This window comes from Saccopteryx leptura, chromosome 2 (genome assembly GCF_036850995.1).
Source record: "Saccopteryx leptura isolate mSacLep1 chromosome 2, mSacLep1_pri_phased_curated, whole genome shotgun sequence".
NCBI classification, from domain to species: domain Eukaryota; kingdom Metazoa; phylum Chordata; class Mammalia; order Chiroptera; family Emballonuridae; genus Saccopteryx; species Saccopteryx leptura.
The window spans coordinates 80,564,417-80,581,709 of record NC_089504.1 but is presented as its reverse complement, the minus strand read 5'-3'; positions in this window follow the sequence as shown (position 1 = coordinate 80,581,709).

The window sequence follows — 17,293 nt, the reverse complement described above, 5'->3', positions numbered from 1 at the left end:
CAAGAAAACATTTAAAAAAACAATACATCATGATCAAGTGGGATTTATTCCAGGAGCACAAGGGTGATTCAACATGTGTAAATTGATCAGTATAATACACCACATCAACAAAACAAAGAACGAAAATCATATGACTTTATCGATATGTGCAGAAAAAGCATTTGATAAGATATAACATCCATTTATATTTAAAACAATAAAATGGGTACAGAAAGAAAGTACCTTGACATAATAAAGGCCATATATGATAAGTCATCAGCTAATATACTAAATGATCAAATGAAGGCTTTTCCTCTAAAATCAGGAACAAGACAAGGCTGCCTACTCTCTCTACTCTTATTCAACTTCTGAAAGTTTTAGATAGAGCAATCAAACAAGAGAAGCAAATAAAAGGCATCCGTATTGGGAAAGAAGAAGTAAAAATATCATTTTTTGCAGATGACATGATCCTGTATATAGAAAACTCCAAAGACTCTGCCAAAAAACTATTAGAAACAATAAACCAATACAGTAAAGTTGCAGGATACAAAATCAATATACAAAAGTCTATTACTGCCTGACTGGGTGGTGGTGCAGTGGATAGAGTGTTGGACTGGGATGCAGAGGACCCAGGTTCAAGACCCCGAGGTTGCCAGCTTGAGCGTGGGCTCGTCTGGTTTGAGCAAGACTTGCCAGCTTGAGCCCAAGGTTCCTGGCTCGAGCAAGGGGTCACTCGGTCTGCTGTAGCCCCCCGGTCAAGGCACATATGAGAAATCAATCAATGAACAACTAAAGAGGGACAAGTAGGTGGTGACAGAGAGTGATTCGACTTTTAGTGATGGGCACACAGCACAATCAATAGTTCAAAGGCTATAGAGATGTTCACCTGAAACTTATGTACTCTTATCGATCAATGTCACCCTATTAAATTTAATTTTATAAATAAAATAAAGTAAAATTTAAATAAAAAATTTAAAAAGATACCAAAAGTCAAGTCATGCACAGGGGGAAGGTATTTGGAACACACTTAACCAAAAAATAAAACATTAAAAAAACAACTATATATATAGTGTAGGTATACAATAGGTATAAATACTAGTTTTAGGTATACAACATAGTGATTAGACATTTATATAACTTATGAAGAGATCACTTCAATAATTCTAGTAATCACCTGACTGTGGTATCTTTTGATGTACAGAGTTTTAAATTTTTATAAAGTCAAATTAAACTATATTTTTCTTTTGATTTTGTGCTTTTTTGGTATAATTATTATAAAATTCTTCTCTAGCTTGGAGACATAAAAACATTTTACTTAATTTTTTTCTAAACAATTTTAAATTTATTTTTTATATTTATGACTTTTGGGTGTTTGTAGATTAGGGATTTATGTTTATTATATACATGAATAGCTGTTTATTGAATAATTCATCTTATCTCCAGAATTTGTAATGTGCCAGTTTTCCCTGTCTACAACATGTATGAATTTTCTTATATATACAAGTCTGTTTTTAATTTGCGGTCTTATACCATTAATCTGTTTGTCTTTTCACCTGTACCAATAACACACTCTTCTAAATGCAATAGCTTTATGATAAATCGTGATATTTGATAGGGCTAACCTACCCATATTGTTCTCCAAAAATTTTTGAGATATTTTTGTCTTTTTTTATTTCATATAAACTTTAAGACCAGATTTTTAAGTTTAATGAAAATTTCTGTTAGATTTTGATTGGAATTAAATTGATATATTAATTTGAGAAAACTGGGTATCTTTATGTTATAGGATTTTTTGTGTTTGCTGTTTCATTTATTTTTTCAGGGTTTATATTTCTTTTTATTGAGGTGAACAATTTAATAGTTTTTTTCATAGGGGTCTGTAAGTGGTAAATGCTCTTTGTGTGGTGATAAATGAGTGACTATACAGTTGAAAGATTGGGCATAAGTTGCAGGTTGACATTTATTTCCTGTTAACCCTGAAGGTATTATTGTTATTTTTTGGCTAAGGAAAAATCTGCTGTCTGAGAGCTTTATAAGTCTTCTCATTTTCCTCGATGCTATGCAGGTTCATTATAATGTGTCTACATGTGGACTTATTTTTATATACAGTGATACCTCGGTTTTCATCAATAATCTGTCTGAAAACAACTGGCAAAATCTGAAACCGACAAAAACCGAGGCAATTACTTCCATATGAATCAATGTAAATCCAATTATTGCACGCAGTAATCACTTACATGTAATTGTAGTATTAGCACTCGCAATCAATAAAAAAAGCACAAAAACACTGGAAAGCAATGGAATTGTTTGGTTAGACGCACGGGGTGATGATCACACAACGAGAAACAACGCCACACTGAGCAGGAGAACGCGTGAGCCGCCCTTTGTTTTCGCAAAATTAGCAGCAAGGTCATGCGGGCACACCAACAAAGTCCGAGGCAAATTTTTTGCAGAAAAATTGACGAAAACCAAAACCGACGATAACTAAAGTCAACAAAAACTGAGGCATTACTGTATTCAATTCAAGACTGGGGATGCATTTCCAATCTGAGGATTTACGTCTTTTCTCAATTTTAGAAAAGTCTTTATTGCGGTTTTAGATATATATATATATTTTTTGTATTTTTTCTGAAGCTGGAAATGGGGAGAGACAGTCAGACAGACTCCCGCATGCGCCTGACCGGGATCCACCCGGCATGCCCACCAGGGGCGATGCTCTGCGCACCAGGGGGCGATGCTCTGCCCCTCTGGGGCGTCGCTCTGCCGTGACCAGAGCCACTCTAGCGCCTGGGGCAGAGGCCAAGGAGCCATCCCCAGCGCCCGGGCCATCTTTGCTCCAATGGAGCCTTGGCTGCGGGAGGGGAAGCGAGAGACAGAGAGGAAGGAGGGGTGGGGGAGAAGTAAATGGGCGCTTCTCCTATGTGCCCTGGCCGGGAATCGAACCCGGGTCCCCCGCACGCTAGGCCGACGCTCTACCGCTGAGCCAACCGGCCAGGGCTAGATATTTTTTTTTTCTTCTTCATTCTGTTCCTTCCTAAGTTACTATTTCATACCTTCTACTCTTTCTTCTAACATCTAACACCTCCTACTTTCTGTATTCAAAACAAGTCCTTTACCTCCTACCCCAAGTTAGCTTCTCTCAGGTTATTCTTCCTTTCAGATCTAATCCATGAACAATCCTGTTGGCTCTAATTTAAAAATAAACCCTAAAAGTGACCACTTTTCACCACCCTCACTGTCACTCTCCTATCCTAAGCCACCATTATCTTTCTCCTTTCTCTCTTGTCCTCCGTAGTCTATTCTTAGCATTTAAAAATTTAAATTGCATCCCTACTCCTGCTCTCCTTATCTTTCATTTTTCTCCATGTTACTTACCACAATTAACTTTATGTAGATATAATTTTCTTCTTCTATTAATATTTTTACTGTTTCTCTTTCTCACTAGTATATAAGTTCTGGTTTAATAAGAATAAGGCTGCTTAGAAAAATAAGGATTTTTGTCTATTTTGTTAACGTTATATTCAGTACCTAGAATAGTCTCACACATAGTAAGAATTCATTACGTATTTGTTAAATAAACACATATATTTAAAATAAAATCTATCTTAGATTTACCAAGTCATAGGCATTTCTTTTGGGGCTAAAATTCATTCAGTTTAAATATTTTCCACTGTGGTGGATGAGAGCTGGAGAACTAAAATAAATGAGGAGAAATGTATCTCAAATAAAGAACGTGAAAATGTTTTGGAGAATCAGCATTCCATCCTGGATCTTAGCATTCATATGCTGTTTAAAGAAAGGACATCATAACTGCATGCTAAGTTAGGAGATGGTGAGACGTGGGAAGAAAAAGAAATAGAAAACTTTGTAACTAACTGCCCAAGTGAAAGCGACATAAACAAACAAACCAACCAACTGTCTTTCTGGGCTTATGATAGAGGTGCTGGAAATCACAGGAGACTTTCCTGGAACACGTGTTGTGTAACAAATCCTGACAAATACATGGATCATCAAAGAGATTTCTATTTTATATACTGAGAAGCTTTATGATCCAGGAAGTGGTCAGGCCATCTGGGATCTCCTGCTTACCCATATGGAGCTCTGATTGAATATGTGAGAATAAGGGAAAGCTCAATTTTACTGAACATGAGCTGTTTGGAGTCAGCATGGGGGTGCATCAAAGGTGGTGGTGAAACAGAAGGTTCACTTTCCCACCAAGTCCTTTTTGAGGAGGACAGAGGGTAAGAACTCCTGACAAGAAAGGATAGAATGATTCCCATTTCTCCAGGTGATGATGTTATGGGATGCTGTCACTGACTTAAAGAACAAAGCATTTTATTGGGATGAAATTAGTCAGAAATACATGGAAATAGCATGTCACCCGGAAAACAAATTATTTTTAACTATAGGAACCAGCATGTATTCTTCAGTAAAAGCAATAATAAAGTACATTTATATAGCATGTTACACTTTTTCAAAGCATATAAACCTCCTCATTTGATATTTCCAGCCTTCTGAGATAAGTAGGACAGTCCATTTAAAAGTAGGAACTGAGCCATAATTGTTTAACCACAGTTTCCTACCCTACCCTCCTCACCCAACTGGGATCTAGTATAGTGCTGGAGGCATAAAGAGCTCTTAATCACTCGTTTTATATTAAATTTCATTTTACAGTTGAGATTGAGAGAAAATGTGAAGCTACTAGTTACCAAACATCACACAGCTGGTCATGGCAGGAGCAGATCTAGTAACTCTGAAGCCTTGTGCACTCAGTGTTCCATCACACGCCCTGCCAAATGCGCCAATGTCCAAAGACCACACAGATGCAGGAATAGAAACTACAAGTGTTCTTGCCAAGGGTAATTGATCTTTTTGATGAAGAGCTACTGTTGATTTACTTAAAATTTAATAATCTACCAATGAAGTCACTATTAAGAATTGCTTAAATAAGCATAATTTGCCAATTAAGAGAAGCTTGGTACAGTCTATGTGTTAGCTAGAATATCCAAATTCATCTACCCCAAGAAATTGTATTAAAATGTCTAAGACTGGCCTAGCCTCAAGGAAGCAGTGCCAAAGAGCCCTAGGTGACTTTTTCAAAAAGCTTCTCTCTTTTTTCCTCTTAAAGTTGGTATCCAGCTCTAGCACAGACATAGGTCACAGACCTCATCTCAGGCTTCCAGTGTGCTTCTTAGATCTAAATGAAAATCACTGCATATAGTAAGCATCCACTCGCTAATAGGAGACTTTCTCTCAGTGCACTTCACCAGCAAGTGTATGCAGTCTTCTCTATACCCTCTGCCAGGCATGTTAACAACGTCTCATGAAACCTTTCACTAATGGTAATATTCAGGGTTCACCCAATCCTACTGCATAAAAACATAGGAGTCTCTAAATTTACTTCCCTCTCTGTCTCCCTCATCCGTAAACTTACAACAGAGGTAATACCTGTCACTAACTCTTTTTCTTTCTCAATTCCATAACTTTTTTATTTTGTTAATGTGAATTAAGTGACTAGCACATGATCATTAGTATCTACCCATACACAAAATTATTTTCCTTGAGTCACAGATGATTTTGAGTCACCCTGGCTCCACTAAAACTGTCAATGATTAAGAGATGTTGCTACTTATTCACCACTTAATTATGTAATAAAATCTAGCACTCTTTGTATCTCCCCGCCCTTTCCTTTTTCTGTACTGATTTGGAGGGACCTATGCTTCACCATAATGCTATTCAGTGACTATGCACAGCTAAAGAGCTCAGTGGTGACTTTATCTTTCCATTAGGAATAAAGAAGAGACTGGCTCTGGACTAAGTATCTCAAAAAGTGAGAATTCTAGATTGACAAGTTGAGCCCCTTGCTTTATTTCAATGGCCAATTGATACTGAGAAATCTTTTCAATGAGAAGCCAATGACTGATAGGAGAAATATATTTAGAAAGTCATCAAATATTTTTTTAGGTTTCTACTTTGCCTCATTTGGAAGTGCTAGACTTAAAACATTGAGTTTTATTTATTTACTGAAATTTTACATATTTTACAAAAGGAATATGAAGTTGCTTGCCACAAAAGATGTATTAACTGATTAATAAAATAAACATAAAAAATAGGTCCCAGCCTTGTTTTACAAACTGGAGTAAATGTGTAGAAGAAACAGCCTGTCTGTGATGACAAGAAGTCAGAGTTACAGAAGCATGGCTGAGGTTTCTAGAGCCTCAAGGGGAAACTGTTAACTGAACAACAGCTCAAAGATTAGGTGATAAAAAAGCCAGAAGCTGGCCATGGCTAGAGGATACAGAGATCTGCTTTTTGATGGTGGCAGTTTCTTTGTAAGGAGGTGCCTTGGAATGTAAAATTCCTGCTGCTGTGATCAAGATCTGGCTTTGAGTTCCCTAGTATTCAAAGAAAAGGGGCCATATGGTCAGTTATCTAGCTTTTGATAGCAAAATGGAGGAAGCCTAATAGATGATATATTTTTATTTCAGTGAAGAAAGCATCTCTTCTTCCAGTTATAAGATTAACAAGTTCTGGGACCTAATGTATAGTATGATGATTATAGCTAATAACATTATATACTTCGAAGTTGCTAAGAGATTAGATCTTAAATGTTCTTACCACACACACACACACAAAATGGTAATTATGCAATGAGATAGAGGTTCTACTATTGGCAATGGTGGTAATCATTCTGTGATATATCACATATATCAAAATATATCACAGTATATTAAATCAACATATACAATTAAACAATATTAGATGTCAATTATATCTCAATAAAACTGGAAAATAAAAAGAAAATGTCACTTCATTGTTGGCTTTGAAGAAGTAAGCTATTTTATTATATTTGAGCGCCCATAGAAAGAGCTGCATGACAAGGAACATTGAGCATCCTCTCAGTGTTGAGATGTTTGAGAAACCAAAACATCTGGGGAACAATAATTTGAAACAGATACTCTCCAAGAAAAAGCAATCTGAAAACAACCCCAAGCTAACAGCCAGCAAGATGAGGACCTTAGTCCTACAACTGGACATAGACAAGTGTCAAAACCTGAGAGCTTAGAAGCAGATCTGTCCCCAGTTGAGCCTCTCATGAGACCTCAGCTATGGATGACAAGTAGATTGTAACCTAATGAGATTCTCTGGTAGAGTCAAGTTGAGCTCTGCACCCAAACCTCTGACCTACAGAAACTGCCAGATAATACATGTGTGTGTTGATTCAAGCTGTTAAATGTGTGTTACTTTGTCACACAGCATAGAAAACTAATACAGCTGGGCATTCAAAGACCTGGGTGCCTATCCTTGAGCCAATCCTGTATGAACTTTATGAACTTGAATATGTTACTGTATCATATGCAGCATCAGAACTAGAACCTCATAGGATGTTAGAACTCCTATGGGAGTGTAAGGGAACAATCTTACAACAGTTCCTCCTGTTATGTTTTTCTACTGATCCATAAAATCCAAGTCTAAAAATCCCTAAATATGGAGTACAGATTTTCTGGAGTGGTTTCCAATGCTCCCAATACAAGCTTGAGTGTGTAAGTGTGTGTGTGTAAGTCAGAATTCATGGAAATTTTAATGTGACAACCAACAGGAACAAATGAATGGATGGATTTGGAGATTTATGTTTTAGTGATGGTGGCCTACAGTGACTTCCTTGTTTAGAATTAGTTTTCTCCTGAGTACCATTTGGAAACTCAAGGCTTGACATTATAAGAACCTCCTTCCTACAGGTACTCCTCTGTTGGAGAGCTAGGAAAATGGTGACCTCAACCCACAGGTCATACTCAGAGAAGGCTAATTGCTTGCCTAAAGCCACATAACATCATATTAGGGAATTAATCTGTTGTCTTTGAGATCATTTTAAAAAATGGATATAATTGATTTAACAAAATACTTGGAAGATGCAAAATAGGAGGTGATGAAAGTTCCAGTGAAGATAGAAAAGCAATACAAAAGCAGACTGAGATCAGGAATGTAGGCAGGAAACAATCAGATGTGGTTCAGATTGGAGAAAGAAAAACCAAAACATCTGGGAAACAATAATTTGAAACAGATACTCTCCAGGAAAAAGCAATCTGAAAAGCAGTAGTATGATGAGAGACCTGGGTAATGCTATTAAGACAAATGGGGTCTCTAATGCTTGTACAGTGACCAAAACGAGCCACATTGGGTTGGAGGCCACAGTTACAGAGGGTCAAGGGATACGAAAGAAAGATGTAATTCTGCAGGTCTGTGTCTCAAGCCATGCTCTTCCAGTCCTTCCTGGATGAATCCTCTTAGCACTCAAGGCAGCTGAAGCCCCTGGGCCAGTTCCCCAGGCATTAATTAATCTCTTCCCACTCCTCCCATGTGCATTAAAATATTATCATGGTTCTCTGTGTCATACATTTAAAATGGCTTTTAAATGTGCACATACAATTTTAAAAAGGCCTAGAAGACCACCCTTACTCTGCCAGTTCTTCCTAAATACTATATCAATCAAAACATTTATATCAAAGTGTTGTGCACATATTGAAAAGAGCACAAACACTAGGTTTCCAGCTTGATGGATTATTTAAACTGAACAGAACTGTGTAACTAGCACCCACAGTGAGATGTGGAACATCACCAGAACTCCAGGATCACTTTCTTGCCATCCTGTACAGAACCTCCTTCTGATCACTACTCACCCCTTAATAGCATAGATGACTTTTTAACTGACCTTGAACTTGCAATTTTTATGTCTGTCTTCTTTAGCTCGAAGTTATGTTTGTGAGTTTCTTTTTCTTTTATTTATTTATATATATTTTTAGCAAGATGTAGAGAGAGAGAGAGAGAAAGGGAGAGAGGAACAGACAGGAATAGACAGGAAGGGAGAGAGATGAGAAGCATCAACTTATTGTTCATTGAGTGTTTTCTCATATGTGCCTTGATGGGGGGGGGGTGTCCAGCTGAGCCAGAGATCCCTTGCTCAAGCCAACGACCTTGGGCTCAGGCCAGTTGGGCTTCAAGCCAGTGGCCTTTGGGCTCAAGCCAACAACCATGAGGTCATGTCTATGATTCCATGCTCAAGCCAGCAAACTCAGGATTTTGAACATGGGTCCTCAGTGTCCCAGGCCAGTGCTCTATTCACTGCACCATCACCTGGTCAAGCTGTATATGAGTTTCTTGTATGTTGTTTCATGAAGTTATACGTTTTCATTTTCATCATTGTATTGTATCCCATTGTGTGAATATATTTATTCATTCTATTGGTGATGAACATTGGATTGTTTAGTTTGGGTCTATCATGAACATTTTTGTTTTCTTAGTGAGCATATGTACACAGCTGCTTTTGTCTTTTAAAAGTCTTCTGAGATAATCTTCTCTAAATTGTTATATATGCCTGAAACTCCCATGAGCTCAAGATACATTTAATTATTTTTTCCCCTCTGTGTTTCTTTGGGAAAGACAGAAATGACTAATTATGGTTATTAACTATTATTCTCAACCAAGTCATACCAAGATCTTTGTGTACTTTTCCCAGAAACATGATTACAAGTGAAATATATAATGTGTACAAATGTTCTGTGAGAAACCTTTGTTCAAAAATTGAGCCAACTTTCTGCTCTATGGTACTACTATAAAAATAAACAAAGGATATCTGTCCATTGAATCTATCACAGAGGAGGTATTGGATGCCAACACTGCCCAGGGGAGGCAATGGAAAGGGTCAGAGACAAGGGTTTTTACCTGGATTGTCTTTTGAGAACCCCATAATGAACCTCTGTTTACCCCCAATTTGTATTCAGATATTATCATTGTCTGTGTATGCCATAAAATATACAAGGAAGGCTTTTTAAACACAAACACTTGATAATTATCCCTTCTCTGATAAAGACAGTAGAGCTTTAATACCTAATGGAAGCCAAAATTTGTATAAGACAAGCATCATAAATACTTTCCTTCCCATTTCTCACTTTAGAAGAAATATATTCTCCAAGAAAAGCATCTTGGTTTCCTCTTTGAGAGAAGAGAAAGAAACCAAAATAAAGTTCGATCTCTGACAGATTATCCTGTTCTTCTAGCACTGACATTTCCCTCATAGCACATATTTTCCTGAGGCAAACTGGATACAATATGATACATTATTTAGGAAACACATTTTGCAGTAGACTGAATTCCCAAGGCACCACTGATATCAGGAAGTAGCACTGCAAAAGGAAAAAAGGAGCCTTGTTTTGTTTGAATGGCTTTGTGATTTATCATTAAAAAATGGTTCTATCAATTAAGGGGATTTTCCCTTCCCTGTGAGAAACGAAATGGATACAGGCTAACTTGAACAACAGCAACGAAAAGACTTATTGGGAGGATATTGAGAACATCACTGACTTGAAGTATGGCTGAACAATAAGACTTGAAGACCAGAAAGCATGAAGAACTTGCATGCTTTCTGTCCAGGGGGAAGCACCCACCCAGTTTGAATTAGTGCTCATTTCCTGGGCCAGGCCACATGGTTAGAGTAGGAGTGGGATGAGGCAAACCTTAGAGGCTCAGCCCAGGTCATGAGCTCTCTACCTCAGGGGCAGGTCTGTTACCAGACAAGAGTCAGAAGAGGTGCTGGCAGACAAAAGCAATAGCCTAGCACTACAAGGGTGACAGCTGAAGTCATCAGCTTACTAATGGAAATAGTACAAGAAAAAAGGAAAAGTGGTCCGATAAAGGTGATAATGTTGGTAAGTGTGTATAAGAAGTCCTGGACTAATGACAGTACTGGAAGATATAGGAAAAGACTTTACTTAAATATATACCATAATCAAAGTCTAGATTTGCTTTATCTGTTCAATTTTTATAGCTTTACATTTATTTTCTATTTAAAATTATTATTAAACTTCCTATAAGAAAGTAGCTTGTTACTGTGAGTCTTCCCATTGAAAGAATTGTTTTTTGTAACATAGTTTTCAATAATATGAAGTTTCTTAGGAAGGTAACTATTAAAGTATTTTTCTTTTTTACAGTATGGTCAATAAGATTGATAAAATTTCTGCTTTTTTGTAAATATTTATATCTTCTCCATACATTCATATTTTCTCTATATAAACATTTATTTATAAAGAGTTATAAATGTATTTGTACACATTTTATACATACACATAGCCTTTGACATTATTGATCTATCTAAAATAGAGGGATTTTTTTCATTTACCAATTCTATTTTATTTCTGTCACTTTTTTCTGATACTTCACACATTTCCCCTTTGTACATTTGGATGCAATGACTTTTTTTTTTTTTTTTGTTTTTCCGAAGCTGGAAACGGGGAGGCAGTCAGACAGACTCCCGCATGCGCCCTACCAGGATCCACCTGGCATGCCCACCAGGGGGCGATGCTCTGCCCATCTTGGGGTGTCGCTCTGCCGCAATCAGAGCCATTCTAGTGCCTGAGGCAGAGGCCACGGAGCCATCCTCAGTTCCCCGGGCAAACTTTGCTCCAGTGGAGCCTTGGCTGTGGGAGGGGAAGAGAGAGACAGAGAGGAAGGAGAAGGGGAGGGTTGGAGAAGCAGATGGGTGCTTCTCCTGTGCACCGTGGCCGGGAATCGAACCCAGGACTCCTGCACGCCAGGCCGACGCTCTACCACTGAGCCAACCGGCGAGGGCCTGCAATGACTTTTTGATATATGAAATTTGTTAACTTATATCTTCATTATTAGTTAAACCACTTGTTAACGTGAACTTATACTTTGTCTCATGTTTATTGCTTTGAATTTTCTTATATCAGTATTGTAACACCTGTATTTTTTTTTTTGTATTTTTCTGAAGCTGGAAATGGGGAGAGACAGTCAGACAGACTCCTGCATGCGCCTGACCGGGATCCATCCGGCACGCCCACCAGGGGCGACGCTCTGCCCACCAGAGGGCAATGCTCTGCCCATCCAGGGCGTCGCTCTGCCGCGACCAGAGCCACTCTAGCGCCTGGGGCAGAGGCCAAGGAGCCATCCCCAGCGCCCGGGCCATCCTTGCTCCAATGGAGCCTTGGCTGCAGGAGGGGAAGAGGGAGACAGAGAGGAAGGAGGGAGGGGGTGTGGAGAAGCAAATGGGCACTTCTCCTATGTGCCCTGGCCGGGAATCAAACCCGGGTCCCCCGCACGCCAGGCCGACGCTCTACCGCTGAGCCAACCGGCCAGGGCCGTAACACCTGTATTTTTGGGAAGAGTGAATATATTTAATATTTTTGTATCTTTCTGATTTAGATTTATCACTTTAATGTGGTTTCTTCTGAGAGAGACAAGAAGCATCACCTCCTAGTTGCATCACTTTAGTTGTTCATTGATTGCTTCCCTAGATTGATCACTGTTAATAAATTATCACTGAATTTTGAAAATTTAATTTTAAATTCTTTGCATTTTAACTGGAAAGGTCAACCCATTTATTGACATAACTATTTTGATTTTACTTCTAATATCTTTGTTGTTTCTAGTTTCTCTCTCCATACAGACTGTATATACTTACTTTTTATCTTCTACAGTGTTCTAGAAGGTTTATTTTCTATTTTAATTTTACTTTTTTAAATAAAAATTGTTCTTTGATCAATATCCCTTTAAATAATAAACATCAAAAATAAATATGAATGTTCTGAGACTCCTTATCTAAAACAAAGAATTTAATAGTCATACTATTATGCTCCTTTCTTATTTCCAAATTTTTAAAAATATAATATGGGGATTTAGCACTAGGTTATTTTTATTTAATTATTACTATAAGAATTATTTTTATATTATATATCTAATCTTTTAAGAATAATTATGGTGGCATTTGCTTTTGTAACCATATTTAGTATAATTATTTAGATAGCCATCCATGTCTAACTGGTTTCAATACTTACTCTGAGTCTCTTAGTTTGTAAGTAATATGTATTATTATTTTTTAAATGTTTATTTTATTGATTTGAGAGAGACAGAGAAAGAGAGACAAGAACATCAATCTGTTCCTGTATATGCCCTGACCGGGGATCGAACTGGCAACCTCTGTGCTTTAGGGGGATGCTCCAACCAACACAGCTATCCAGCCAGGACAACATGTATTGTTTTTATAATCACATAATTAACAGGTATTTTTAGAAGATATAAAAGGCAAGTGCTAATATAATGAAGATAAAAAATGTTTGTTAGAGCTTCGTACACAGTGTTCCTGCCTTTAGCTCTGGCAGCTGTTTCTGAGGGATGTTCTAGAAGCAAGTATATGTTTAGTGGCCATAATACAGGAACTTTTCCCTTCTTTCTAATACCCAAATCAAGCTTCTCTTCATAAAACTGAATGTTCTGCCTGTTCTGGAACACAATCTAGACCCAGTGGCTTTGTGTTAATTGTTTTGATTAAGGTAAAATCAAAGAATCCAGCAACAGCCATGTGGCTGTGTTAATAATCTTATTCAGATTTCTTTCCCTCTCATTACCTAGAAGCCCTTTACCTGACACCCTGCAGGTGCACAAGACCTTCTGCTTGGTGGTTTCATCCATCTTTTCTTTTCTTCTTTAACTGCTATTTAGCCAAATGTTTGTCTTTTGTCACTGCTTTCTATCACCTGACAGATTTTTAAAAGAGCCATTTGTTTACTGTCATAAATTACTTTTCTGTTTGCCAGAACTTGCTTTACATTTTGTATGTGATCTTAGTGTGGCCCTAACCACAGGAGGCCACCTGCCTCTCTGCCATCTTCCCAGCTACTGGGTCTGAGTAGGTATATGGGTGTTAAACTTGTCCCTAAGAAAAAACCACATCAGGCATTTTCTTCTTTTATGCTCTGGTGGTTTTTTTCATCCTACCTGAATGTAAATTTCAGCGTACTTGGTTCTTGGAATTCAGGAAGAAATAACACTTGCTATAAACCTCTGACAATGAACTGTTCACAAGACCCCTAAATTAAGCTGTCTGCAAATTTTAAAAAGTGTTTCAAAGTTCTAAGTACTTTCTTTCATTTGAGGTATTAAGATACTCCTCTGAAAGGCCCTCTGCAAAGGTCAAGGGTGTCATTTTAGTTATTTTATATTTTAAACATGCTTAAACCAAATGTATACCTTTGAAAGTCTTTCTTATTTCTTATGAAGCAACAATCTTGATGTGGTTTCTATTGATCCTTTTTCTACCGTGGATTAGATAAGGAAGACTCACTTTTCTCTCACAGACACATTTGACTTTAAGGGGGCTTGTGTTCAGAAAAATATCAAAGTCTGTGATTACTTCATGCTTTGCCCAGTCTTAGGGTATGTGTGGCAGGCACTTAGGTTTCAAGGTGTTGCTGGATGTGACACAAGGACTTGGAAAGTGCTCAGGTCTGGATGTGGACTCAGGAGCCACCACAGTGGGTGTTAGTGAGTGACAGGGGTGGGGACGGCTATTCTCAAAATTCAGTGTCTGTTCAGAGCAGTAAAGGAAGCAGCAAACTGTGAAGAGAGGGTGCTTTTAGAGCCATGTTTTAGATTTTAATAGCAAGGACTTTCTTAGAATCTTTTTACAGGATATAAAGTTTATGAGCAATAAGGAAGAAGAAAAAAGGTACAGTAGTTTTTTTGCATGGCTGATAGGCTAGGATTTCATAAAATGAGTCTTATCTGCAAGAAGTCTAAAAACAGGGTGATTCATTACAAAAACTGTGTTCTTAAAATGTCAATGAGTGGTTAAAGGTGGGGGTAAAACAAGTAGTTAAGCTAGTTGTGAGGTCTGGCAGGCTCAGACATGGAAATACTCTTGGTTGGTTGATTGGTTGTAGACAATCATGATAATAATAGCTGAATGAATGCTTTGCTGAGCATTGACTTACATTATCTCATTTAATGCTCATAACTGTCTGTAAATAGCTATTACTTCATTTTACAGAGAAAGGTATGAGTGACAGGTTAAATAACTTAACCAACGTCACAGAGCTAGTACATGGTTGAGCTGGGTTTGAACTTCTCAGTGTACCTTAACTACCCAACTGGGCTCACATTGTTGATTGGCCAGCCCCATTTTCTTCTGCCCCCTGTTTAACAAACCAACTGAAGGAATCCATGGAGCTATGCTAGTGTTCCTCCCATTCGAGGCGCCAGCCCTTAAGTAAAAGTTGGTCTCAGCTCCAGGATAAGTGTTTTTAAAACATTGCCATGACTTTTGAGATATGTTTCAACGTCTGGAAGTAGCCTGAGTGGGGGCCTAACTCCTTGTTTAGGAAACAACCATAACTGGACTATTTTTTCATTATTTATGGTTTGTGATCACCACCAGAAAATTTCTCTGTGGCGTGCATTTAAATATACCACATTTGTATTACTATATGTGTATTCTGGGCAAAACTCTTATGATAAATCAAGTTTTTAGGTACCCTTTGGGGGAAGTGCTGATGGAGAAATACATCTGAAGAAAACTTTTCTCTTAGTAGAAGTTGCTTGAGGAAACAGGCTCCATTTGTCTCGTGAGAGCTTATGTGAGATGAATACAGACCACACTGAATTATGGTTTTGCATATCATGAGAGGAAAATGGAGTACAGACTTAGCTGTAGGCTTCTTCAGTCTTCTGTGCTGTGCCATAGTAGTCCCTCTCCCATCACCCAGCCCTCATCCTCTCCACATTTCTGGCCTGACAAAATGGGCCAATGCCTCATTTCTTGTCAAGCCAAATTATCCACCCTCCCCACAGCGTGGTGGGCTTTCTCAGTACTCCTGTGGTTAACTCTTCTGCACATCTACACCCTGGTGCATTCCAGATACTTCCTCTGAAACACCTTTTCTGATCCTTTATCCCTCCCCAATCTAAAGTGATATCTTTTCACTATTTTTTCTTTCTGGTCTTGTGCATCAATTGTAATTAACTATATACGTACTTGTGTGACATTTGTTTAATGCCCATCTCCTTCACAGGACTGAAAGTTACTGAGAGCACACATTTCCATTAACATCGCACACAGCGTCTTGCCATGTAGGTGCTCTAAATACTTGTTGAAGGAGTGTGCTTTTCTTGGGTCCATAGAAACATATACATGTAGCTTCCTTTTCATATTCTGCTGCCATATGTATGTATCCTGTTGGACTGTAAGTTCAATGATATAAATATTTGTAATCCCCAGTGCCCCATAATGGAGCATAAAAGTGCTCAATACAAATGAGTGAAATTGAATGGGACTTGCATGACTTATACCTAAGCTTTAATGTAATGTATAGGAAGCATTTCTGCTCAAATTCATATTTATTAAGGACTCATTAAATGTCAGACTCTGTGTATAGTACCGAGGGTACAAAAAATGTGTTAGCTGATAGTATAGAAAGGAAAACAGATACGCAAAGAAATAATTAAAGGCAAAGTGTTGCATGTGCAACAAAAAAGATATGTATAGCATATTATGGGAACTCAGAGAATAGAGAGATGCCTCATTTCTTAACCTGATGGGAATCTTCAAAGTTCAGAGTTAGAATTGTGAAGTGTGTGTGTGTGTGTGTTTGTGTTAGACTCTAAGTGTGAGTGGCAGTGTGGACAAGAGTGTAATTTAGTAGCAGTTTGATGCCACCGAAACATAAAACGTGAGGTAGAAAGTGATGGAGATAAGATTAGAGGGTAAGTCATGAATGATCTTAGAAGACATACCAAATAATGTGTGTTCTTTCTTTTATGTTTTTTCTCCACAATCTGGGAATTCTAATTGCTTATATTTTTCTTGGTCAGTGAGACCAAGGCTGGTATTACAGAATGCAGAAAATTTTAGACACTGAAGTTGAATAATTTATTCATTCATTCCTTCATTGATCATTTACTTACTACCTATTAAAAACTAAGCACTAAGGAGAGCTAACAGATTCAAATAAGATATAGTGTTTACCCTCAAGGAGTTTAGTACAGTGAGGGAGACAGCAGCATAAACAAGAGTAAAATACAATGAGTTAAGTATAATAGTATGTCAGTAGTTCTCAAATATTTTGGTATTACAACTCTTTTATTTTCCTGAATATTGTTGAATATCACAAAAAAGCTTTTGTTTACAAGGGTGTTATATATGTAATTTATATATCTTATGAGGGTATTATTTATATACAGGCTGGGGCAAAAGTAGGTTTATAGTTATGAATACACAAAACAGTTTATTTTTATATTAGTACTTACTAATTATATTATTTTCTATATGAACAACTATAACTTATTTTTGTCCCACCCTGTATATATAAATTAAAACAGAACATTTAGGCCATGGCTGGTTGGTTCTGTGCTAGAGCATCGGCCCAGCGTGTGGATGTCCTGGGTTCGATTTCTGATTGGGGCACACAGGAGAAGTGACCATCTGCTTCTCCACCTTTCCCCCTCTCCTTTCTTTCTATCTCTCTCT